The following is a 25,793-nucleotide window of genomic DNA, read 5'->3' as shown; positions in this document are numbered from 1 at the left end:
GTCCCATAAACAAGTTATTACCCGTTGAAATCAGTACAAATTTTACTTTGACCTTGAAATTTGGCCTGTTGCCATTATTTTGATTATTAAGTTACAGCTATAAAACTTAGCATGTGAGAATATTATGTAGTCTACTCTCACACAAAATGTAAAATTAACTGCCATTAATGCAATTGAAATAGATTTGGGCTAAAGTGTGAAGGTCTAAAAGTCCTATTTTTAACTACAAAAATGACTTAAGATGACCTCTGAACAATTAAAGTTCAAGATTCGAAAAAAAAAAAAGTTTTAAACATCTTTCATATGCAGCTTTCAGGGATATGAATTTCAAAAAAAAAAAAAAATAAAATAAATAAATAAAATAAATAAATAAAAATAATAATAGTCGAGCAGATTTTTCTATCCCATAATATCATATGGATTGACTCAGATAGGAAAAAGATTTACTGCCCCCAAAAAAAGATGAAATAAGTTCTAAACTGTGTTCTATCCTTCTCGACTCTTTTAGAAGTAACAGATGTGCCAAATTTATGTCATTATTTGCTTGCAGGTTATTGAACTCCAGGAGCAAAATTTCTGTACTGTAAAAACAAATAAATTGCACCTTCTTGTCTCAACTGTAGGGTCACAGTTTACATGTTATACAATGTTTAAATATAATAGATTTTCAACGAGGGAGAGGATGAATAGAGGTGAAATTGTACTGAAAGGTATTAAAAGACAACATTTTGGAAATAAATGTTTTCTTTTATAATGTAAATTATCTTTTCACCTTCAGTTTCCCCCCAGTTACATATATGGCATACATAACTCTCAGCAGAAGGGTTAGGTTAAGCAGTTAAACCTACAAGTTGGTTAGCAAGTAAGATTTTGAAAGACAAAAGTAAAAAACTACAGAGAAGTGCATAAAAAACTGATTCACTGATGCACAATAGCTTTGACATTAGAACTAATTGAGTATTTAACTGATACATTTTCAGATGTGCAGTAGATGTAGTTTCATTAAATTCCTATAGAATTATACAAATGGCAGATTGCTGGTTTGCAGATTAAGAAATGGAAGTTGGCTTAAACTTATATAGTAATGATTGAATACCTCTTTCAACATTTATGACGTCAAATAAGCATCTTTTACAGTTTTTGTTTAAATAAGTTATTAAGACAATAATGACGCATCAAAATCTTTTTTTGAGAATTTTTATTAAGAATTATGAGAAATGAATTATGTTACAGTTGTATGTCTGACATGATGTCTAAATGAACATTGTTAGTAATTTAAATCTTTTTATGTAATTTACTTTCATCATGATGAACAAAGTTTAAATGGATTTTTAGAAGTACTGCCAATATTATTTGTTAAACTCTCTTCCGAAGACATGCATGACGTCCTAGATATTTACTAATGCAAAGCTTTGCCCTTAAATCTGGAAGAAAAAAATGCATATTTAAGAATGTTCTTAAAGACAACTTCTACAGTATACAGGTATATCTAGTACTTTTTCAGTTCCACAAACTTTTCCCTTTAATTTTACTAATCTAATTTGATTCTTGCTTTTGAGAAGGATCATTTTTCACTAAATGGGCTGAACTCTCAGATTTAAGAGTTAGGATGCTAACTTTGGAAGACTAGTTAGCATTAGGTTGTGGGTAGCTGTAGACGGCATAAATATTCCAGAGATAAAGGAGGAAGTTTCAAATAATTTTGGGGGACTCAATGGTAAGGGAGGTGGGTAACACAGTTGGGAGAGTAAAGGGTAAGGTGGCTAGGTGTTGTTTACCAGGGGCTTGGGTAAAAGACGCTAATAAGGTTGCTAAAAAGAAGGGAGTATTCAACAAGGAGGACATGGTTACTTTGTGAGTGGGAACGAATGATGTAGGCCACAGTAAAAATGAGGAGTTTTCAAAGGAATGGGAATCCCTGTTGGATAAAGCAACCAGCTTTTCAACGAATGTCCAAGTGGTTGGTTTGCTTCCCAGGTATAGAGTGCATAGGAGCTGGCTAAATCAATGTGGTAGGTGTAAGAACCTGCTACTTATGTTAATTTGCAAAAAGTGCAATATCAGGTTCATTGATGTATGAATCACTGTCAACGTGATTGGATTGGTAGGGATGGCCTGCATCTGAGCTCTACAGGGGTCAAAATGGTTAGTGGTTTAATTTTAGGGGCTTTGGAGTCAAAAAACTAAGTTTAAGTGAGGGCATACACTGGTGGACAAAATAGATGGAAAGCATTTTCCAAAATATCTCAAGAAATACTGGATAAAAATTAATGATATTTGGTATGGATATAACTTATAGTATGACAATAATGTGTGCAAAGCAAAAGTTAAAGTGTCATTCATTGGCAAGAGTTATTGCCAACAGTCCAATGAGGACTGCACTCATGATAAAAGATGGCAATGAAAGTGTGGTTTGTATGGTGTGTGGCCACCTGTAGTATGGTGTGTGGTCATCTCTGACAGAAAGTCAGCCTACACAACATATGTATGCTGTTAATAAGAGAGTAAAGGAGTGTTTGTGAAAAATCCTCTCAATCTTCGACCAGAGCCATTTTTAACTCCGGAATGGTTCTGGGTGGGGTTGGCATATCACAATAGCCCTTCAAAGAACATCCCAAGCATAATCAATGGGTTTAAGGACAGCAGATTTGGCTGGCCAATCCATTCAATGAATATCTTTGCTTTCTAGATACTCCTCAACCAGGAACACATGTGGTAGGGCATTGCACGTCCATAAAAACGAATTCTGGGCCAACAGCACCCCTGAAAAGACACACATACGGTTGTAGGATCTTCTGCCTGTAACTCTGGGCGTTCACGGAACGTGTCAAACACATGGAGTGGTGTGCGGGTATTTTGTGCACAATCCCTGTGGAAACCATCACTCCTCCACCAGAATAGTGGTCTCTTTCCATGATGTTACTGGAATTGTATCGGGTCTCAGCTTCCCTCCATATGAATATTCGCCGAGAATCAGGTTGTAGACTGAATCTGGACTCATCTGTGAAAACAGCACTAGCCCATTGGAGCTGTGTCCAGTGCTGGTGCTGTCTGTGCCATTGTACATGCTCTCTTTTTTGGGAGGAGGTGAGTGAAAAGAAAATGACGGGTTTCCCGGCATACAACTCTCTTTCACCGAGCCTCCTGGAAACTGTCTTCTTTGAAACTAATGTTTCTGTGGCAGCAGCGAGGTCCCTAGACAGTTGTGTTGCTGTTGACGTCCTTTAGCGCTTGGCTGTAAGTAACAAATACTGATCTTTATTGGACGTTGTTTCTCTCGTACCACCTTGTCCTGGTCTTCTGGACACTGTCCCACTGTTTTTAAACTGACTCCACAAATTCAAAATGATGCTTGGAGTTACACCCCTAGCAACATGAGCTTAGGACTGTCTTGCCTGAAGTCTACCCATAATTCTTCACCTCAAACCTTCATCTAAATAATGATGTTCACTCATTTCACCTAAAAACCAACAAAAAAACAACGAAATTATTCAAGAAACATAATACAAATCGCTACTATGTTGTAGAGTGTTATGAGCTTAGCGGTAGGCTGCAGATTTTTGTACCTCCTGCTGCATTAGCAACCCACACAAGAAGACGTAAACTCATCTCAGAGACACCAGCGCCATAGTGCCATTATATGACAACCAACTGTCCAGGTTTTTATGCGATATTTTCCGAGAAATGTGTGAAAATGCCTTCCATCTCTTAATTTTGCCCACCAGTGTAGTTCAAGCATCAGGTATTGAGAGGATGATAATTATTTGGGTATAACTAGAAATGGAAATAAAGTGTCTAATAAGAGTAGTAATTTTAACAATTGTGATTTAAGAAATTTCAGGGTGTTAAATAAAAGCAATTTGGGTGCGCCCAAAGTTTTCTATACCAATGTTTGCAGTATTAGGAACCAGATGAAAGAGTTGAAAAGCATAACTATAGATGAAAAGTTGGACGTTAATGGAATAACAGAGACATGGGCTACCGAATTTGCTGCAGATTTATTATGTATTGCTGGGTATAGTTCGTTTAGACAAGATAGAGTAGGCAAAAGAGGTGGTGGGGTTTTATTTTGTGTTAGAGACAATTTCATTTGCACTGAATTGATCAAAAATGATAAACCAACTGATACTGATATGGTTTGGCTGGAGTTGATGAGCAATAAGGGCAAAAAAATTGTGCTTTGGAAACATTTATAGGCCACCTAATTCAAACCAGGGACAAGATGAACAGATGTTTCATAATATTAATGACATGTCCAGTAAGGCATCCATCATCATTATGATAGAATTCAATTTTCCGGGTATTGACTGGAATAATTTTAATCCTAGTAATAGCAGAGAAAAGGAATTTTTAAAAGTAATTAGAGACTGCTTCTTAGATCAAGTTGTAACTCATGGAACTCGAGAGGATGCAATTTTGGATCTAGTTCTCTGTGACATACAAAGTTCTGTTCAGAGGTTGTGTGTAGGGGATCATATTGGAGAGTGATCATAAGAGTATTAGGTTCTGGATTAAATTTGAAATGTACAACGATGAAAATATTAGACTTGTGCCCAATTTCAGAAAGACTGATTTTGTTGCATTTAGGCAGAGCTTGAAATGTCAGTATAGGAAAATAGTGACTTAGATGAGCAGTGGACAGAATTTAAGGAAAAACTAGCAAACATAGTTGGGGATTATGCTCTATTTAGAAGAAAAGGTGTTAGTACTAACATTGGGCCCATGTGGTTCTCCAGAGAGATTAAAGAAGCTCTAAATTTTAAGCAAGCTCCTTTTCATCGGTTAAAAGAAACTGGTCAGAATGCGGATAGGCTCTAGTATTGTAAGGCAAGGCGAAATTTTAAGTATTTAGTATGGATTCAGAAAAAAGAATTATAGCAAAAGCTAGCAGATAACATTGATGGGAATCCTAAAAGGTTTTTTGCTTGTGCTAATTCTGGGAATGCTCAAAATAGTCAAATTGGGCCATTAGTTGATGAGCATGGAAATTTAATCCAAAACGATAGGGATATTGCAAATGTTCTTAATAACTATTTTTCCAGTGTGTTTAACAATAACTGTATCTCAACAGCAAGACACAACTAACAAGACACAAGCTATTATACAGCTTAAGGATTTTGTATTTTCCTGGGAGGAAGTTCTATTTCATTTGAAAAAGATGAAATTAGCTAAAGCTCCGGGACCAGATAATATTTATTCAAAAATTTTAGTTGAATGTACGTAGGAAGTAGTAGATGTTATTTTTAATATTTTCAATGCTTCTTATAACTCAGGGACAATGCCAGAGGATTGGAAGCTGGCTAACATAATGCTGCTCTTCAAGAAAGGGTCTAAAGGTAATCCAGGGAATTATAGACCTTAGGTTTCACTTCAGTGGTTTGTAAGAGATTCGAAACATCAATCAAAATTAAGATTATGAATTTCTAAGACACTAATAGTCTGTTGACTAGTTTACAGTATGGTTTCAGGAAAGGGAAATTGTGTGGAACTGATTTATTGCATTTCTACGAAAAGGTTCCCTTGGCTTTAGATAACAAAAAGTGTGTGAGTGTTGTTTACATTGATTTTCAAAAAGCTTTTGATAAGGTACCACATGTTGCTCTTCTCAGCAAACTAGCAGATATAGGAACAGGAGGAAATTCTTTACTTTAGGTTAGAAATTGGCAGACTGGAAGGAAACAAAGAGTAGTTGTGAGGGGAAATCATTCTAAATGGAGTAATGTTTTGAGCGGGGTTCCTCAGGAATCAGTTTTAGGGCATCCTTTGTTTATTATTTTTATGAAAGACATCAATGAAAATATTTCTGGAAACAAAAGAATTGAAATCTCAAACACGAGAAGAATAGTCCACGACGTAAATTTTAACTGTTGGCATGCTTCGAAAAGTAAATTGATTTATTATTCATGAAAATAAAACATAAAATAATTAAATCAAAGATAACATACGTTAAAATAAGTCTGATTTTCAAAAATGTCAAAGTATAAGGTAACCACTAAAGTTCTTGCTGTTTTTACTTTGCCATTGAAAGAAGTGATAATAGGTATGCAAAATTTAGGCAGCTGTAATGTATGTAAATTAGTGTATCGTGTTTTAACATCTCTTGGGTTAGATTAGCTCTAGCGGGACCTGTACAGTAGGATTGCAAAAGGCAAAAAAAAAAAGGGTCAAAGGAGCTTGTTCAGTGTTGTTTGCTTTATGATTTTAAAATGAGTTTTTCAGAAGCTGCATTAACTCGTCAAATATGTCAAGCGCTTTGGGACAGTGCTGCAAGTGAACGTACAGCAAGGTAATAGTTCCGAAAATTCAAATCTCGAGCTTCGGCTCTTTGTCATGAACCTCTTAGTGGACAACCACTAACCTAGGATAATGAAGACCTGGAGTCAGTCATCAACGAGGACAGTAGCCTAACATGTGGTGAACTTGCAAGACAGTTTGAAGATTATGATAAAACAATTATACTTCATCTGCGCCATTTAGGTAAGTCATACAGGCTAAGCATGCAGTTTCCACACAAGCCATTTAAAATTCACAAAAACCAACGAGTGGCAGCCTGTATGTGGTTACTTTCTCAATACTGTAGCGCACTCATACTCAATTGAGTGATTTCTAGTGATGAAAAGTGGATCCTGTATGACACTCCCAAGCGTTCCAAGCATTGTTTCTCATCATATGTAACTGCCACTTACACGACATGGCCACCTATGCACCCATACAAGATCATGCTTTGTTTCTGGTGGACTATTTGCCAAGTTGTTCGCTATGAGCTGCTTCCAGTGTCCCAAACCATCACTGCGGCCAAGTACTCGCAGTAATAGTAACGTGTATAACAAGCATTGCAAGCGAAGGAGCCATCACTGCTGAGTCACAAAGAAGTTCTCTTCTGGCATGATAACGCAAAACCGCATGTGGCACAAGTGGCCATGGATATCATTTGGCAACTTGATTGGAAGACTTTGTGCCATCCTTTGTATTCAGCTGACCTTACACTAACAAATTACCACATACAGTTGGCTCTCTGTTTAATGACTTTCTCTATTTAAAGACGGCTTTTCACAGTCCCATATGGTCCACTATAGTTTTAAAAGCATTCTATTTAAGGTTGCATTCTACTTAAGGACGATTTTTTGTGGTCCCTTGAAAGTCGTTAAACAGAGAGCAAACTGTGTGTATTTCAATACCTGTACATTTATCTTCACGGGAAATCCTTCCTGACAGAAGTCGACATGCCCAGAGCCGTGTCCAAGGGGAGGGTTTTAGGGGTTAAACCCCTCCCATTGGAGAAAATATTATAAGCAAAAAGAAGAAAATGCTTAGTTGACTTTTATAACTTTAATGTAAAAGTTTGTATCAAGAGTACTTTAAAAAAAAAAAAATTCTCTCTGAAGTTTTTCTGCAATTTAAGACTGTTAGAGCTTCACCAACTGGAATAACATTTTGGAAAAACTATGGGGGGGGGGGGGATTGCTGAATGATTTATCAACACAAAGCATCAACTGCATTAATATTGCTTAAGGAGGTTATGATGAATTCGGTATATGTTGCAGCAATGAATATGCATTGCTTGTGTTTGGAAATGTAATTTGCTTCTACAATAAGCTTTTTCTTGTTTGGTTTATTAAGCATTATTTCAGAATATGAAACTTAATATACATGATACATTGTAAAAGAATCTATGGGCAGTTTTTAATACTAATTGCGGACTTGATTAAAAAAGAAACAAACAAGGTTTGATTAGAAAAATGTATAAAGGAATACTGTTGCTAATTGCGCAGCCAGAATTATTCTTCTGGGGGGGGGGGGGAGTGCAGTTAAACTCCCCCCCCCCTTGGGAAAGGATGTAGAAGTTTTAAAACCCCTCCCTTTATGAAAACCTGGACACGGGCCTGGCACATGCCCAAAGCACTCACAGAATTCTTTGCCTCCAGAAGACTCAAATTTTACCGCAAAGAGATTCTATAGCTTGAGACACATTGGTGGAAGATCCTTGATGACGATGCAAATTACTTCCAGGACTAACAATCAGCTACTTTCTGTAAGCCATCTTTTTTTCTATCGTTAAAAATAGCAAGAATTTATTGGTTAGCTAATATTTACAAGATACAAAAGGATTGAAATCTAAAACGGGAAGCATGCATCATACCGATGCTAAGAAAATTACAATGATGAACTGTTTTTTGAATATTTTAAGAACAATTCAATGAGTTTCTACAGCGTTCAAGCTTTTTTTTACTCATACCTAGACTTGCCAGACGTCCCGGTTTCCAGACAAAATCTCAGTGCCAGTTTACTTCAAGTCCCGATAAAAGATTGATTTCCCGGTAAAAGATTTGATTTCAGATGACCAAAAAAAAATCTAAAAATAGTTAACTGTGAAGGATAATTAAGGATTATTACTTTGTAATTTGCAACATTGGCTAGTACAATTAACATTAGCTTGTGAGCATTTTTACAACAAGATTAAAACCAAAAAAACTTTCTAATAAAACTCCTAGCCAAAGTTAGGTATACATGTAAATATTGTTCAAACATTTTTTTAAAATAGTTTCTCCTCACTTAAGTAACTTATAAATATTAACATACAGGAACGTGTGTTCAAATTTATCAGCATGTACCATTTATTACTCGTGGTTTAGGTTCATAATTAGTAACCTGAAAATCAGCCAGGGGTTTGTACCCTTTTTTTAATACATGCAATGCTGGGAGGAAGAAGGGGGGCATTCCTTTGTCCCGGTTGAACATTTTAGAAATCTGGCAAGCCTACTCATACCCCATTCTATGTTTGCATTCCTTCTTTGGCGCTTAACATGGGGGAACCTCATTGGCTGAAAAATACATGATGCAATAATTTTCATGACATAACTAAATGCAACTGACATGTTCAAAATTGTTCTATTTTTTAAAAATGAATATAAGAAAATTAGAATAAATAGTCACCTAAAGATGGAAAAAGTCACCAGTTTTAAAAAAAAGTCGCTTTTAGGCCCGTTTCTTTTCATGAAAAAAGTGGCTATAGTCACCTGCTGTCAGAAATAGTAGCAAAAGTAGCTAGTGTTAACCCTATTTCAACACTTAATGTCAACAATTTTCTTGTGGTTTTCGGCAACTTTCTCAGAATATGCTCCCTTTACTGACAAAGGGGCACATTTAGCGGACTTTTTTTCCACAAAGCAAACATTAATAATTTGTTTAAACCCCAAGCGACTTGAGATACTTCTACGAAATAGATACAGCTTTCTTACAACATTCCCGCCACCAGCTTTTAAAATTAAGATTAACACATTTGTTGACACCTCTTTTCTAATGAAAAAAAAGAGATCTAATGAAAAAGAGAGAAAGATAATTCTCATCAAAAATATATCTATTTAAACCTGCCAACAATTTTTTTTAAAAATTTTTTATTTTAGCATATTTTTGGTTCACAACATGTGAATTCTCACCTCCATGGCATATCACACACCTTGTGTTACTGCTTTTGTTGCTTAATAACTTGTTTAATTAAAAGTATATACTTATTTATTATTCCTTTCACAAGTGTCTCAAATACTAATTGTTTAAGTATATTTAATTTTTTAATATTGTGTTTTAGTTCGTTTTAGACGGACTAAAAGTCATGTCACACAATAAGTTCTCACCTCCGTTACCTAAACTTAAAACGTCATTCCTCATTAACACCTGGCAGTAATGATATCAATTTTATTTTCCATGATGCAAGGTAGCCCCTTGTTTATTTTCAGCCATAATTCAAGTTAATGAGATTTTTGTCAAAAAACAAAAAGATAGATTTTGTTTTAAAAACTTAGTGCGGTTATTCTGACTTCTCACCTCCGTGAACTTGACTTTCAGGGATGTAAATTAATTTTTTAAAAAAGTGAAAATGTTTTCATATGCTTAATATGTGCAGATTGTAGCAATGAAGAAAAAAATATTTTCCATGAAAAATGTATCTATTAGGCCTATATTAACGGAAAGATCCTCATCTCCATGAATCTCATCTTCATGACAGATCTTATCAATGTCATTATTTCTGAGGTGAAAATAACTAATGGAGGGGAAATACATAAATAATAGGCATTCTACCAAAATTATAAATTGCCAGTATATCCTCAAATTTACTAAATACTATTTTTTAACATAACTACTAATTAATCTATACTTTAATTAAGAGGGCTAAATATTATACTCCCACTAATTATTAAAATAGCTGATTGTTTGCATAATTAACAAAATTACTACTTTGATATTGAATTGGCCTCTATTTTTAAATGTTAAAAGTTTTTTCTTTTTTTTATTTCCGTGAACAAGGCATTTTTTAATTTTTTTTTATTTATGAGTAAAATAATTGGAACTCAGAGCCATTGCTTATGGTTACTTCTAATAGGTAACACTTTCATGTAAGAATGAAAAAAAAAAAAAGAAAACAAAGGTTTGGAAATTGAAAAATATTTCCTTTCAAAGGTTACGTTTTCTAGAGACCCATATATGGTTTAGTTGGAGAACAGGCCATTTCCAAGAAATGGCATATTTCTGAACTAAATAGAGATTTCAGTGTCCACATCAGTTTAAATAAAAAGTCAAATAATCTCAATCGGTAAAAAAGTGAAGATGACTGGTTTTCGAGTCAATGACTCAAATAAAGAGAATATTGAAGAAACAAATACTAGTGTTCATGTAATCAAGTGTTTATATTGAAACATTCAACGAACCTATCAAGGTTCATCTAACGCAAGAATTTCTTAAAATATTGTGATAATGTATAATGGGAATGATATTATGTTGCACAGAAAGAGAGAGAGAGGAGGACATACATAAAATCTATGCCCAAGGCCCCACTATGGCTTGATTGAGCCCTGTTTGCAGGAGCCATTATTTAGAAAAATACAAAAATAATGTGGTAATCTACTTATGTTACCATTGATTTCCTTTTTTGAATCTGCTATCATTTCTTCCTTATAATTTTGTACAGATACTTGCATTACACATCTTATTTCAATCTGTGACTTCTTATTGGCCTCTTTCCCTCAGTTCTTATTGGTCTTTCTCAAACTTTTTACTGGCCAAAAAGTTAAGACATTCATTCAATTGTCTACCTACAATTAATAAAAGTAGTATAACAGAGAACATTTTTAAAATGAAAAGAGAAAACCATGACAAATATTTAAAAAAAAAAAGACGTAATAAATAACTTACAGTCGTTTTCCCAACACAGTTCTAGCATTAAACTGTCATACTATTGTTTTCATACAATATGCAAGTTCCTCCTCAAATGAAAATAGGCACTTCTAAAGAATATTATTTATCATTGATTTCCAACAAAATAAATTCAAGTTTTAAATGAGAGGACTTACTTTATTAGCAGCAGAACAACCACATTGTCCTGCTGCTGGCAGATAGCACAACATAACGATTGACATAGAAAAAGTATACGTTGGGGTTTCAATATTTTTTTCTAACATAACACAACGTTTTTCGATGTTTGTAATTTTTTCTATTTTGATCCTGATTTCTACATAAATAGCAATATTACTGTACAAACACTTTTAATAATGATTAATTGATTTTAAACGTTGAAAAAAAAACAGTAAAAATGACTTTTTAAATCAAGTCAGAGAAAAAATATACTTAGACATAATTCTATATGGTTTAAGAACTTTTTTCATCACTGTTCGATATTCAAACGTCGACCTATGTCCTATCTACGTGGATCAATATTTTTGTGCTACTCGGACCAGAGAGTTTGACATTGGCAAGGCATTGAGGAGAAGGGTCCGTCACGTCCCTCGCTCTGGATAACCAACGTCTCCTCACAAGGTGAGAAAATTAAATTTACAGTAAATTATATATAGTTTTGTTAGTTAAAAACATTTATTTCATTTGCATTTCATTCCAGCTTTCTTTACTACTAATTGCTTTTAAGTTGTTTAATGTTGAGTGCGGTGCTAATGGCGGGTGCAGCTCTTACACCAGGTGTGGCACATGCATTAAATTTTTTTCCCCTTGAGAATATATTTCGATGCGGTGCTTACTCTCGAAAATACGGTATTTTGTAAACAGAATGCTATATTTTGATGATTTGTTAGTGTTCGATTTTTCTTGGTATTATAAAAATGGTCCGGTCACTAACACTTTGCAGAAAAATATTTGTTTCTATTCATGATTACTACACAATAGGGTGTATCCTTTGTTTAGAAATTCAAAATTTCAAGTTAATAAAAAGTTGCTCCTTACAGATACACATATAACACAAAAATATTTAATTCAAATAAAAAAATATTTATGTCTCCAGGATGAGGTCTGCTAATTTCCTACAAAAAAAAAAAAAAAAACACATTTTTTCTGTAGTAGTACTCAACCTTTTTACTACTGAGGACCACATAGTACCTATCCGAATCCTAAGCAGACCACATACAACAGAAATATCTTGGATGAAAAAGAGACAAATCCATGGGCGGATTTAAGGGACCCCTGTAAAGTACAAACAAGGTTTAAAGGCTTCTTTCTACACAAAATTTTTTCCAAAGCATCGATCAATTCAACACCTCCTCCGTCCTTCCTTTCTTTGTCATAACTAAGGATATCCCTCCTTTAAAGCAATAAATTGCACAAAATAAAATTAAAAAAAATAATCTCCCTAATTCCCCAAATGAAGGTTTCAAGTAACTGCAGAAGCAAAATACTAACTCTGTTCATGGATAAATCCAAAAGTTTTCTTTAACAAATTTAATTACCACTGCAGAAAAGAATAAATTAATTTTCACTAACTGTTTGCAGATCGTATGAAATATGCTCACGGACCATGCTTGAGAACCACTGGTATAGGAAAAGGGCTATGGAAACAAGGATGTCTCTAGAAACTCATTACAGTTTCATTTTCAAACATATTGCAGTTTCAGAAACAAATTTTTTGGTTATATGTAGAGACACTGCAGGAGGGTAAATTGCTTGAAATTGAAGGTCTGTAATGCACTGCCGAGCTATGTTTAATAACGTCGTTCAAGGAACAGCGAAGGTTCCGTGGATCTCCCAAGAAAATTTTCAACATAAAGGCTGTAAAAATAAGCTTTCAAGCTATCTTTGGTAATGTGCTCACACTGTTATTTACATTCCATTGCATTATATATAAAAAAAAAAGAAGACATGAAGCAAATTACTTCAAAATTCTTTGTATAAATTACATAACTTTAATTTTACTTCTCTTTTTGATTACATTTTAATTTTCATGACAATAATTCTTTTCAATTTGAGAATAACTCAGTATTTTATTTATCTTAAATGTTAATAATTTACGTTTAATATGATATTATTGTAAATACACAGCATGCATCAATTCATATACCTCCAAACAAGGGATACCTCTATTTAAGAGAACAAAATCCAGTCCTCTCAGTGTCCCTTATTGAGAGGTTCTACTAAAAACCGAGTGTATTTTTGCATCTATCTATCCATATTTGTATGTATATCACAGAAACTTTTTCCCGATACCAGAGAATCGACGATCAAATCAGGTATCAATAGAATCTTAATTTTTCTGGGTCATGTTTGTTTTTCTACAACTTTAATTAGCAGAGATATTAATTAATGCATTTATTTTGAACGACGTTTCTACTGTTCGAAGGAAAAAACTTTGGTATGATGTTGAATTTGATGTTTGGTTCTTCTTTTCCGAAGGCATCTGTCGGGACCTCTTTGTTTCTAAATTTAATAAATGGGTGAGATTTCTCTTGTATTTGAGATTTCTCTTGTAGGTGCGATTTCTCTTGTATTTGAGCATGGTGGCTACAGCTGACTGGTAAGGATGCCCATCTAAATGCTTAACTCTTCTTCATGTCCCATTTGTCGGGGGAACTAAACAACATCTAAAACTGATGAACTGAAAATGGTAGGTGCGGGGGACTTTGGGGTCCGGGTTGGGGGGGGGAACCTGTTTTTTTTGGGTTTAAACCAGGTTTTTTTTGGTTTAAAACAGGTTTATTTGGTTTTAATCACTATTTGTAACAATTTCATTTTTGAAAATTCATGATAAATATATAAGTAAAAATGAAATTAAAATCAAGTATTCTAAGCATAGAAAGTATTTTGCAGTACTACCTACAAATGAATCACAAGTCTGATGTACAACTTCAAATATCAAAAGATTAACACATATTTTGTTTAAAGATAAAAAAAAGTTACAGGTCATGTTATAATTTAAGTAAATGTATCATTGAAAATACTTATACAAATAGGACACATAGGCTTTAAGAAAATCATTATGTTTTTCATTGCAGACATTATTTCTCTTGGTTTAATGCATTTAGGAATAAAATTTCTTTTTAAAAAAATCATTTCAACTAAAATCCTTAAATAAAAAGACAAATTCTGAAGTTTTTTCCCCAATAATAATTTATTCCGTAATTTTTACAATAAAAATCCAAATAACGAAACTATACTTTTAACACTTTTCAATAATGAAAACATTTTACCATTAAAAATTAATGTTAATTTATTCTTCTACTATTCATACATCATCCTTTTATTCACTGGGATTAAAAAGTTTTTTAAGAGGTGAAAATTTAATATTAAATTTTGTTATAAAGAGCACAGGTTTGGACAAATATTTTCTGCTTTTAAAATTTTATACATTGTTCATTTTTCTTGCTCAAACTGCATCGTCTATTGTAGATGTCAAAAAGTGTGCAAAGTTTTTTTTCCCCCTTGTCATTTAAATATTCTATAGAGTTAAGATTTATATGCACTACAGATTGCTTAAATGATTCATGATTTATCTCTATAACTCTTAAGTAATGAAGCAAACTAGGTAGTAAAATGAAATTTTGGCAGAAATATGCATTTTTGGCTCTTTGAAACGTAGAAGAGAAACAAAAGAAAAAAATAAATAGATAAAGACAACAATACACTAGGATTTTTTGATTATTTAATTTTAGAAAAACATAGTTGGTCTGGTAAAGTAAGAAAAACAATGTTAAAAAAAGCACAAATTTGCCAATTACAGCAGACACATGTTTCGGCGTTACAGGGAACGATGTCTTTTCATCCATAAGCTCATTACTTTTTGCATTGAAAAAGGCGTTCCCTGTAACGCCGAAACACATGTCTGCTGTAATTGGCAAATTTGCATTTTTTAAAGTTGTTTTTCTTACTTTACTGTTCAGCACAAAGGTATTTATTTATTTTATCATAGTTGGTCTGGCTTATATTTATGAACCTAATAAAAAAAGTTGCATTGATTGAAGAAAGAAAAGAAAAACTATTTATCAAATTTGCATTACATTAAAAAAATGAGTTTGCAAATTTTATAATGCCTAATTTATTTCTAAAGCTTTGCTGGTTACATAGTATTTAATAGGATTTTACATTTTCCAATCATATGTAAAATTTATAGAAACATTTGGAAGAAAACGATTCAATTAAAAAAAAAAAACACTTGGTTTAACCTTTAGCCAACGGCGGTACATATGCTGTACCGACAAAAAGTGCTCTCTTCCTACGGCTGTGGTAAAACGTCTGTACCAGTCCTTCCCTTCCCCCTCCAGTTACTTCCCGCAGTTGATAATCCTTTCACACACGCCTACACAGGGAGAAAATGAATGAAACGCACTACACCCCTTTTGGGGGTCTGTCAATCAGAGGCGTTTGGCATAGTTTTGTTCCCAGTGAAGGAATGTGTGGCGAAGTTTCGAAAAAGAGGGGAGAAAGTTAAGCAGAAGTAAAATACTTGAAGGAAAGAAAAATTTTTGATAGCCTTTTTCTGTTTAATAACCCAATAGTAAGGCTTCCTATAATTAATAACAGCATATTTTACTGAGTACAAAACACCTATTTAGTTTAAGCAGTGTAGATATTTAGGGAGCAGAGCGCAAGAAACATCATTCTCCAAAATATTTCTTTTGTTATGGTTTTATAAAAATAATTAAACACTTGAAAAGCATATCTTATTTTGCTAACTTTTCGAAAATGAATATCATGCTGAATAAGAAACAACTTATCAATTTGCGATTTGCCACGTTTCATTTATTTCTTTATTTACATTTTAACTGAAAATTACTTGTAATACCGTTTCAACAAAACATGGAAAACATTCTAAAATCAATAAATTTGAAAGAGAGGTTCAATTAAGAATCTGTGTCGTGAATCTTTTGGTTTGAAAATTGAAAGTTAGACTAAATGCTCAATTTTTTTTTTTTTTTTTTTTTTTTATAAAAAGAGTCACTAGCACAGCCAGAATTATCTTCTGGAGGGGGTTTTCTGTTCAAAACGAGCCTTTTCATATGTAAAAGTTATTGCACTAGGGATGGCAAGAATGTTAAAATCAAGGGCTCTGAGGGGTGTTTTTACCCCCCCCCCCCTTCGCTACGCCTAAAAATCTATTTAATTGATCACTTATTGAGTGAAAAGCATAAAAACTTAATTTTGATATTTTAGAAAATATAAATGTATTTCCTTGATATTTTGTCTATAGCGAATATTATTTCAGTACAAAGTCAAAAGGACTAAGGATATGCTGAATGAAACAAAATAAGTATGGTACACCGGGGCACGTTTACGAGGGTTTTTTTCGCTGAATTTTTTAATTTTATGGTTCAACTTAGGAATTCTTAAACGTTATGGCCTTATAAAGCAGTTAATAAAGTATAAATTTGTGCATTCAGTTTTCCCCCTGTTTGTATTTTAGGGCTCGACCGATGGCATTTTTTGGCCGATGGGCCGATGCCGATTGTTGGCCGATCGTTCAAAGACGGCCGATGGTCGATGGCCGATTGTTTTCCTCCAAATGGCCGATTGCCGATGGCCGATGGCCGATGCCATTGGCCGATGGCAAAAAAAAAAAAAAAATCAAACAGAAATAAATTGATAAAATTGTCAGAGATTTAAAGGATGATTGATTCATTTCACTTTACTTCCTTTCTACGAATAAGGAATTGCAATCACAAAAAATAAGAAAAAAAATCAGATTTTCACCTAAATTTTTATTTTACGATCACCCAATTTAAACTTCACAAATTTTTTTTGGCACATCTGTACATGCATATGTACCTAAGAACATGTAGATGACCGAAATATCCATTTTGAACGCTTCCTAAGTTAATTGTCGCAAATTCTCTTGTGATGTCTTCATGCGCGTAAACTTACGTCACTCAAAAACGTTATGAAATAGTAAGTTGAAAACTCATACGTACGTAGTATGATCTAAAGGTTAGAGGACAAGTTGTATAAAACCTTACCTTGAATAGTTCACATTACCGAAGCCAATCTATCTACAAAATAGTCACCTTGAACGACTATGCACTTCTGCCAATGTTCGTATAGCTTTTAGAAGCGCTCCTGGAAGACATTTTCGCAACCTCCTGTAAGGCCTCTTGCGCTGCTGCTTTAACTTCATCGTAGGGAAGAAGGCGACTTTCATGTTGAGGATGCACGGTTCGATTGGTCAACACTCTGATATGACAAACAAATAACATAACGTCTCGTCGGACTTAGCCCCGTGTGACTTTTACCTGTTCCCAGCAAAAAAAACATTTGCATGGACGATGCTTTCCTCCGTCAGGAGAAGATAAAGCTGCATCATAGAAGGTAGCGAAAAATGGCTTTCAGAAGTGTTTCCAAAAGTTATATGAACACTGGCAGAAGTACATAGTCCCTCAAGGTAACCTTTTGAAGGTGGATGTGCTTCTGTAATGTGAACTATTCTGGGTAAGGTTTTATACAGCTTGTCCCGAACTTTTGGATCGTACTACGTACAATCTATATAGGGTGTAGTTATGCTTCTCCTTTTTTGACTGCTGTACAATGAAAGATAATGGACAACAGCCAAAAAAAAAAAAAAAAAGAAAGAAAGAAAGAAGGAAAGAAAAAATGAAGAAAAACAAAAAGACTGTTTAAAAACAATTGATTTTTTTTTAAATTGAACATATAACTAAGATTTCAGTAATATTGTAATGATGTATGGATTTAAGTTCACTAAACATAGTTAAAAAACATTAAATTATGTTGTTAAATCATTCAAAAAAAATTAAGACTAAAACTATGAAACCGTCAACAAATTACGCAATTAAATTGGAAAGATTGCACGTAGACATTTTTTAGTCATCAAATTAAAAAAAAGATAACAGATAAATTACAATACTAAATCATAAAAGAAATATTTTTTTCTTATTTAAAATTTATGAATAGAAAATTTTGCATTTTTCAAAAAACTAAAACAGTGACATAAATTTTGCTGGAAAAAAAATTGCCATGAAAAGAGCGAGGTTCTTAAAACGCAGCTATAAACAAAATCAATATTTACACAAAGTTAATAACTGAATACATATGACTACTTGATCTGATGTTTGCATACATAATATTGAACAATTAGATTGTTTAATCTTTTATGAAGCTTTACAAACAAGTTCAAATTAAATTGTTCAATTTAACAGTAATTTTCTGAAATTTAAAAAATTGCATAATAGAAAATCCTTGAAACTTTTCTATAAAAAACGAAAATAACTTATTCATTGATTTTATATAAATACATAAAAATAGTTACTTACAACAGAAAAAAAAAATCGATCGCTATTAATGATACAAAAAAGATGGCGCATTACGAAATGAAGGGGGGGGGGGTCACCCTCTGATTTTGCAGTAACTCACACTTCGGCCCCAACCTCGGCCTAATATTTGTAGTACAGAACTGCTAAAACCAACACCTCGGAAGAGTTTCTGAATCTATTTCAGCACTTCCGAAGAAAAAATTCAAAAGTCCCTTCGATTTCCGAATTGTGTCACCATTCAAAACGTCTTTCTTTAATCAATTTCTTAAATTAATGCTCTAAATTCTTTCTAAACAATAGATAAAGTTTGAAAAAAAAAATCTCCAATTTTATGAATGGTGTTAGTTTCAAACAACTCAGAAGTACAACTAGAGTTTAATTTCAGAAATTGAGGGAGTGGGAGGAGGGGCACACAAGTGTTCTCGGAAATTCAAAATAGTCGTAAAAAATAGAGTTCAAAATAATCATAAACATTGAGCAAAAAAACCCTTCCGAAACTTGCACCCGAGTTTGTATTGACTTGCAGTGGCGGATTTAAAATACAGAGTGTTTTAAAATGAATAGCGGGGTTTTGCCATCTCATATTTGTTTCCATAGTCTCCAATTCGGCAATATATCACCAAATGACCGTCAGTCTGAGACGCTATCTTAGTTTTGCATTGAAATAAGTAATTAATAGCCACAAAAAATGAGTAAACAGGCTTTTCAGAACACCCGATCGAAAACAAAAAGGGAAGTGCACAACTGGAACGTACGCACATTCCACACGCGAAAACTTATCCTTCTACAGTTTACAATTTTGGAGTTATGACTTATGAGAGATACTACGTACATCCAGCAGCAAGAAACAACGCAATAATTAACTTGTTTGGTACCTGAATGCAGTATTAAAAACTCTTTCAGGTGACTCAAATAAAAATTCATACTGAAATTTAGTAAACAATTTTATATGAAATCAACCTTTACTTTGTATTAAAAGGTAAAACATCAAAGGTCTTTTTTTTTCAAAAACATCGGCCAATTCCATCGGCTTTTCGAAGTTTTTAAGGCCGATGGGCCGATGTTTCTTGCAATTTAGCATCGGCCGCCGATGCCGATGGCTAAATTGTTGAACCATCGGCGCCGATGCATCGGCCAGGCCGATGCATCGGTCGAGTCCTATTGTATTTAAGGGGCTTAAAATGTTAATTTTTAAGTCGAAGTCGGTTGCTCCTCTTTCTTCCTTGCGCAAAAAAAAAAGAGGTTAAGTGAAAATATTTATAAGAGCACCTGATATATCTTACTCAGTTTTCAATGAGAGTCTAATGTCTGTTTATTTTTTTTTCTGTTAATTAATTCTTACATTTGGAACTGTTTATGCCAGTAAAAAATGGAAGAAAGAAATTGGTTTTCTGTTTACTCATGCGTATTTTTTTTTTTTACTTATCTTCTCTTAATCACAAATAACAACGTACTGGGTAGTGAAAATGTATTATAAAGATAGTACATAAATAGGAAATGTTAAAAAGAGGAAAGACTTGGAATCTAAAACAAATTTGCCCAGATATTTTTCTTGTGCATTGTGAAGGGAGCGGAACTTAATCCTTCAACAATTACTAGAGGTATTTCAACCACAATTAGAAGAAAGAGTGAATGGGGATATCAGGGGATTTGTAGGCTGTCTCTCCATATTATCTCACTCGACAGTGATTGACTTTGAAACGCCAGCTTCATATACAAAAAAGGGTGCCTTGCATGCTCTAAAAGATAGATAAGCGCTAACGTTCTTTATGTAAATGAATACGGTGTTCAAGCATATTCCGCTTGCACCTGCTCAGAAAAGCAAAGCAAGGAATTGTTCGCTGTGGATTCTTTCTTGGACACACGTATTAGTGTCATTATTTTTCTGAATAGCCAAGCTGAAAAGCAAAGTTGCCTCCCTTGAATCTAAGGTATTCTACATTGTATTTACAATGGCTTTGGTCTCAGTTGAACGCTATTTACCTCCGCATTTTAGCGCATAGATAAGGACATCTGGCATTTATTGAATCCAGTGGTGTACCTCACAAATAGAGTTTGATATTTATTATTTTGTTGTCGTTAGCCTTAGGTTAGATGAGAAGCGTTATTTCAGTGATTTCAATTTTAAAACTGAACCAAATATACTTACAGAAAATCTAAACCTAGAGAACCTCATAAGGAACAAGGAGGGAAAAAAATTATTTTCAAACCATTGAATAAGTGATGACTAGCCAAGTATAGTGTCCCACTATAGTAACCCTGTATTGCGGAGAGCTCAGCGGTCGAAGTGGACATCGCCCCCTTTATGCTGTCCTATACGGGGGGGGGGGGGGAAGGAACTAAGAAAGCTTTGAGCCGCAGGGAGAGGGAAAAGATAATTGTATAGTTGCCGTAGCCTAAAGGTTAAACCAAACAACCCTTTTTTAGGGTGTCCTGTCATGTTGAGGCTTCTTTTCCTGCGTTTGTAAAATCTTTCACTTTTTTTGCTTAAAGCAGAAGTTATTGAATAGTTCGAGTTAATGGTTTAATTAGAAGCTGCACAGTTGACTTGAAATGGAATGATTCTAGAGCTGCGCCACGTTGACAATTAATCACTGCTCATTAATTAAAGTCTTAATGCAGGTGATGCACTTTTGATCCTTCCCTTTCAAGTAATGTAATTTACGTACCAAAATCATAAATTACATTTGGTTTGCTATGTGAAGCCGCCTAAGTGCAGAGCTGAAGGCGCTGTATTGTAGAGACACAGAGTTGTACACCAATCGGGCGGAGGCAGGTTGTGAGAGCCGCTATAGGCGGCGATGAGGCCGGCGCCTAGCATATATGTGCCCCTGAAACAAAATCCTGGCTACGGCCTTCATAAACACTACTTACTTCCGTACTGAACTTCATCAAAATATAGGATGGTCAGCTAAAGTTTAGGCAAAATTTGTTTTGATTTGATGTGGAATGACTCCAATGAAAATTATTTAAAACTTACTTCAGCACTAGACTTCGGGCAGTTGACATGTTTCTCTCAATGGGACGACGATGTGGGATGAAAGGATTGATATGTTCAGTTCAACGATAAAGACAGCATACTAAGCGCATTTCTTCCCTGAAAGAGAAATTAATCTAAGAAATCGTAAAGAAATTATTCAAAAAGATGCAAATTTTTACGTTTTTAAAAGTTGATATCTTCACACTTGAAACTTGAACAAACAACGTGCGAATTTTGTTTACATTACAACGACTAATATAATAGTGAAGTAGGACTAGGCATTTGCATGATGCTGCCATCTAGCGAGTCATAGCTTACATAACATAAAAGTGATATTTTCATAGGGTTTGGTGGGATATAGAGGTCATAAAATCCATGTTTTTTAACTTAGCAGGGGCGAACTGGTCCGGTTCTGGGGCTGCCCCGTTGCCCCCCGCGAAGATGCTGTGGCTCACCCTGATTGTGCGCCTTTGATTTTTTAAAATTTTTTGCTCCCGTTGAACCTGTGCGCAGGGCCGATCCTAGCAGGTGTGCAGAGCGTGCACCGCTCACGGGCGGCCAAAGCAAAGGGTGGACACAGGCCGCATACAATAGGGAAGTTGCAACCTATTAAATGTTCATATTTTGGCTATTGGATATTGTTAATTGACCCTCAAAACTAAAAAATTCACCATCGCCGAATTTTAAAACACCGTGGTTGATTTTTAATGAATTTTTAAAAATCCACGCGCAAAATGCGCTCTTCTGAAACGTCACGAGCCTACGTCACAGGGCGCGAACGGGCAGCCTTCCGCCGAAGATCCCTTGTTTTCGCTAGGAATATTTTGAGCGCGCTGATATTTATATTTTTTAGAAATTCAATAATCCTTTTGAACACAATATGGAGACCGGATTCGTTAAAGCACAATCTAAATAATCTTCCTCATGTAACATCAATGAGGATATTCGAATATTTCCGAGAGGATGAGAGGTTTAATGTTCCAGAAACGCGAGGAGTTAAATGCGAGGAGATAGCCTTTTACGTTTCGTCTTCGAAGTCGAATGCGTGACCTTCGGCTTCTGCCCTACCGGAAGGCGCATAACGTCACTTCCTATGCCATCTGACGTCACAGGCGCTTGAACTTTAAAAATTAATTTAAAAAAAACTACTTATCGTATCGCAAAATTTTTTTCACCTATGATGTTCATACATGTTACTCTATCATATAAAAATAAAATTGAAAAATCGAAAACTTCCCTATTCAATTAATCAAGCAAAATTTAGAGTTTTCTTTTTCACAGTAAAACTTTACACAGCTTAATAAGTCTATTTGACTTATTAAGCTGAATTTTAAATTTTATTAAAGAATCAAAATAACGCCTTCTTTCCCGATAGAGCAGTTTAAGAAAAATAGAATGTTAGTGCACAGTGTGTTGATCCATTGTCCATTAAAGTTTGCGCTTTCCACATATTCTTAGTTTAATTGCAAAATTTGTGACTGAGCCTGCAATCAGGCATGCATAGGGGAGGGGGCAATGAGTACAGTTGTCCTCTCCTGAAGCAGTAAAGTGAACCTTATAAATGAGGTGCCAAGGGTGGCCACTACTGCTTCCGCCCAAGCTTATGTAAAAATTATAAAAATTTAATAATTAGAGTAAAAAATAAATTAAAAAATTAATGAGAAAGGAATTTTTAGAGGGAACTCTAACATTATTTACTCCTAAACTTTCCAAAAAAGTTCCTAAAATTGTTATTTTTCGCGATAATTTTGAAAGTTTCTCCGTGGGAGGACTCTCCGTTTCTGGGGGAGATTCCGCATCCGTCCTTCCTTAGATGTCACCGAAAAGAGACTAAAATGCGTTTTAACAACTTGTAATTTTTAGTATTAATTACTTTCTTCAAAGCAATAAATTGTACATATGGAAGGAGTTTCTCACTATGAAACTCTATTTTTTTATATAAATTCATACTTTTTTTTTAAAATCGGAACTTGAGACAGAAATTTGAAAGAAAAGGAATGAAGAAGTATTATAGACAAAATATGCGAAATTCTCTAATGAGGCGGCACATTAGGTGTTTGCACGTGAGCGGCCGACACCCTAGGATCGTCCTTGCGTGCCAGGGCTGTCGCTAGGTCAAAAAACTGGGGGGGGGGGGGGGGGGTGTACGCATTTGGCGGCCCCTTAATTGTTTCAAACGCATGTTCCAATATGCAAAGAGAGAGAGAGAGTAGATTTAGCTTCTGATTCAGCAGGAATAGTCATATTACTAGACCATATAGCACTAGCAATATAAATTTAATCGTAAGGATAGCATTCAGTCGGAAATAGGGTTGTCGGAGGGCTTCCTCCTGGCATTTTTTTGAAATTGAAGACACAAAAACGCAGTTTTAGACTATATTTTAAGTTGGAAATAAAGGGTAGAGGAGGTTCGATAGGCTCCCCTGATAATCGCCCCCCCCCCCCCCCCCCCAAATTCTCAAAACACAATCATACGTTATATTTGATTATGCTCAGGAGAGGGGGTCCGGGGGCTCGCCTCCGAGAATTTTTCAAGATTGTTAGTTGAAAAACACAGACTTAGGTGAGTTATAGTGATATTAAGGGAGGAAAAGACTCACTCGGGGTCATCCCCCGATAAATTTTCAGACTCCAAGCACGCAATTGTGATTTATTTCAGATTGTAACAGGTAGAGGGGTCCGGGGGCTCTCCCCGGGGAAATTTTTGAAAATTGTAGTCCGAAAAATGCAGCTTCAGATGATCTACGGTCGCCATCTTACCGAAAATTTTTGAAATTGAAGCCTTTTAAAAACACGGTTGTAGGCTTTTTTGTTAAAATTGAATCCACTGCCAGTTTCTTGAAATTAAAGCTCCAAAAACGTAATTTTAGCTTCACAGAACTTACTTCACTGGAGGGGGGTTGAAGGGGCTCGCGCACGGAAATGTTTTGTAATTGAAGCACTAAAAACGAAATTTTTAAGACGTTTTTCGTGATGTTGATGAAAGAGAGAGGAGCATTCTCTCGTGTAAACTTTCCGATCTGTAGAAAACGCAGCTTTAGAAGATTTTTTGTAATGTTAATGGGTGGAGAGATTCGGAGTCCTCCCCTGGCAAATTTTCAAAATTGAAATTCAATTAACGCAATCGTACTAGGCGATTTTCAATACTGTTAGAGGGGTAGGGGTTTGGGAGATCTTCTCCAAAAAATTTTCTGAAGCCTTAGCAATTAGGTTTTTGAGGATCTTCTGTGACATTAGGGGGGGGCGGGGCAGGTTCAGGAGACCTCAGGTATTTATTTTAAAAATTAAAGTCCAAAAGACGAAATTTATTCGACCGTGAATGATGATGAATGAAATTGAGAGGGCGTTTCTCGGGGATTACGTTGTGAGCACTGTACAAAATTGCAGTCCTAAATACTCATGGATGAGATTTGAGAACGTTTTCCCGGAATTTTTCAAAACCTAAGTTTTAAAAACTCAATTCCAGACCATGTTTGGGGACGTAAAAAGAAGGAACTGGAGTTCTCCAATACCCTCAGTTTGGCTACATCCCAATCTTCATTTTAAGTTTTAATTATTGCTACACATATTTTAGTAATACTTTCTAACAGGGGCATTCCAAGGTATTTTTGACATTTATGTAGAGTCCGTAACGTGACCTTTTTTGCCATAACTTTTTAATTTACTGTTTGATTAGCATATTATTTTATTTTGATCTTTTCCTACCAACACATCAGCTCAAATTAAAATAATTTGCAAATCAAACGGTAAATTAAAAAGTTATGGAAAAAAAGGTCACGTTACGGACTCTACATAATGTCCAAAATACCGTGGAATGCCCCAACAACTTTCCTTTGCCAAGCATGATTATATTGCTTGGATTTTTCATAGTAAAATTCTCAATTTCCAGTCTAATATTTTTGTTTTCTTAAAATACAAGCGTCTGCGGCCCCAGAAAAAGAACTTTTAACATTTTGAACGAATGCGATAATTTTCTGTGATACCTTAGGTCTTATTTATTCCACTTCATTTTATTTTAAATGTTCCTCCTGCATCTCTTGATTAAGCTTTGATTTACTTACAATTTTTACGTTCAAACATTTGAATTTCTAGTATGTATTCATCACAATATTTTGAATCTCTCTTAGCATTAGACTGTTTTTTTTTCCCTCTCTCTTTCTCTGTTTCAAATATCTTTCGGCGACCCATGCATTTTTCTTCACTTAACAACGACTTTCAGGACAATATTTTTCGGAAAAAAATTACGTATGGGAAGGTTTCGGCGACCCCTATGAAGCCATCCTAGT

At 34.7% G+C, this 25,793-nt stretch overlaps 1 long non-coding RNA gene across 1 annotated transcript; it reads right to left on the bottom strand.

The window, feature by feature from the left end:
- Positions 1-1,257: 1,257 nt before the first annotated feature.
- LOC129233545 (uncharacterized) lies at positions 1,258-21,721 on the bottom strand. The gene is made up of 3 exons (XR_008581469.1): positions 21,508-21,721; positions 10,910-11,087; positions 1,258-1,424 (listed from the first exon to the last, which is right to left on the bottom strand). It is a non-coding gene; the product is annotated as an uncharacterized LOC129233545 (long non-coding RNA).
- Between the last annotated feature and the right edge of the window lie 4,072 nt (positions 21,722-25,793).

The sequence above is a fragment of the Uloborus diversus genome, unplaced genomic scaffold, assembly GCF_026930045.1.
Source record: "Uloborus diversus isolate 005 unplaced genomic scaffold, Udiv.v.3.1 scaffold_511, whole genome shotgun sequence".
In the NCBI taxonomy this organism is placed as follows: domain Eukaryota; kingdom Metazoa; phylum Arthropoda; class Arachnida; order Araneae; family Uloboridae; genus Uloborus; species Uloborus diversus.
The sequence above is the reverse complement of the archived record's forward strand: the minus strand, read 5'-3'. Positions and strand labels throughout refer to the sequence as shown.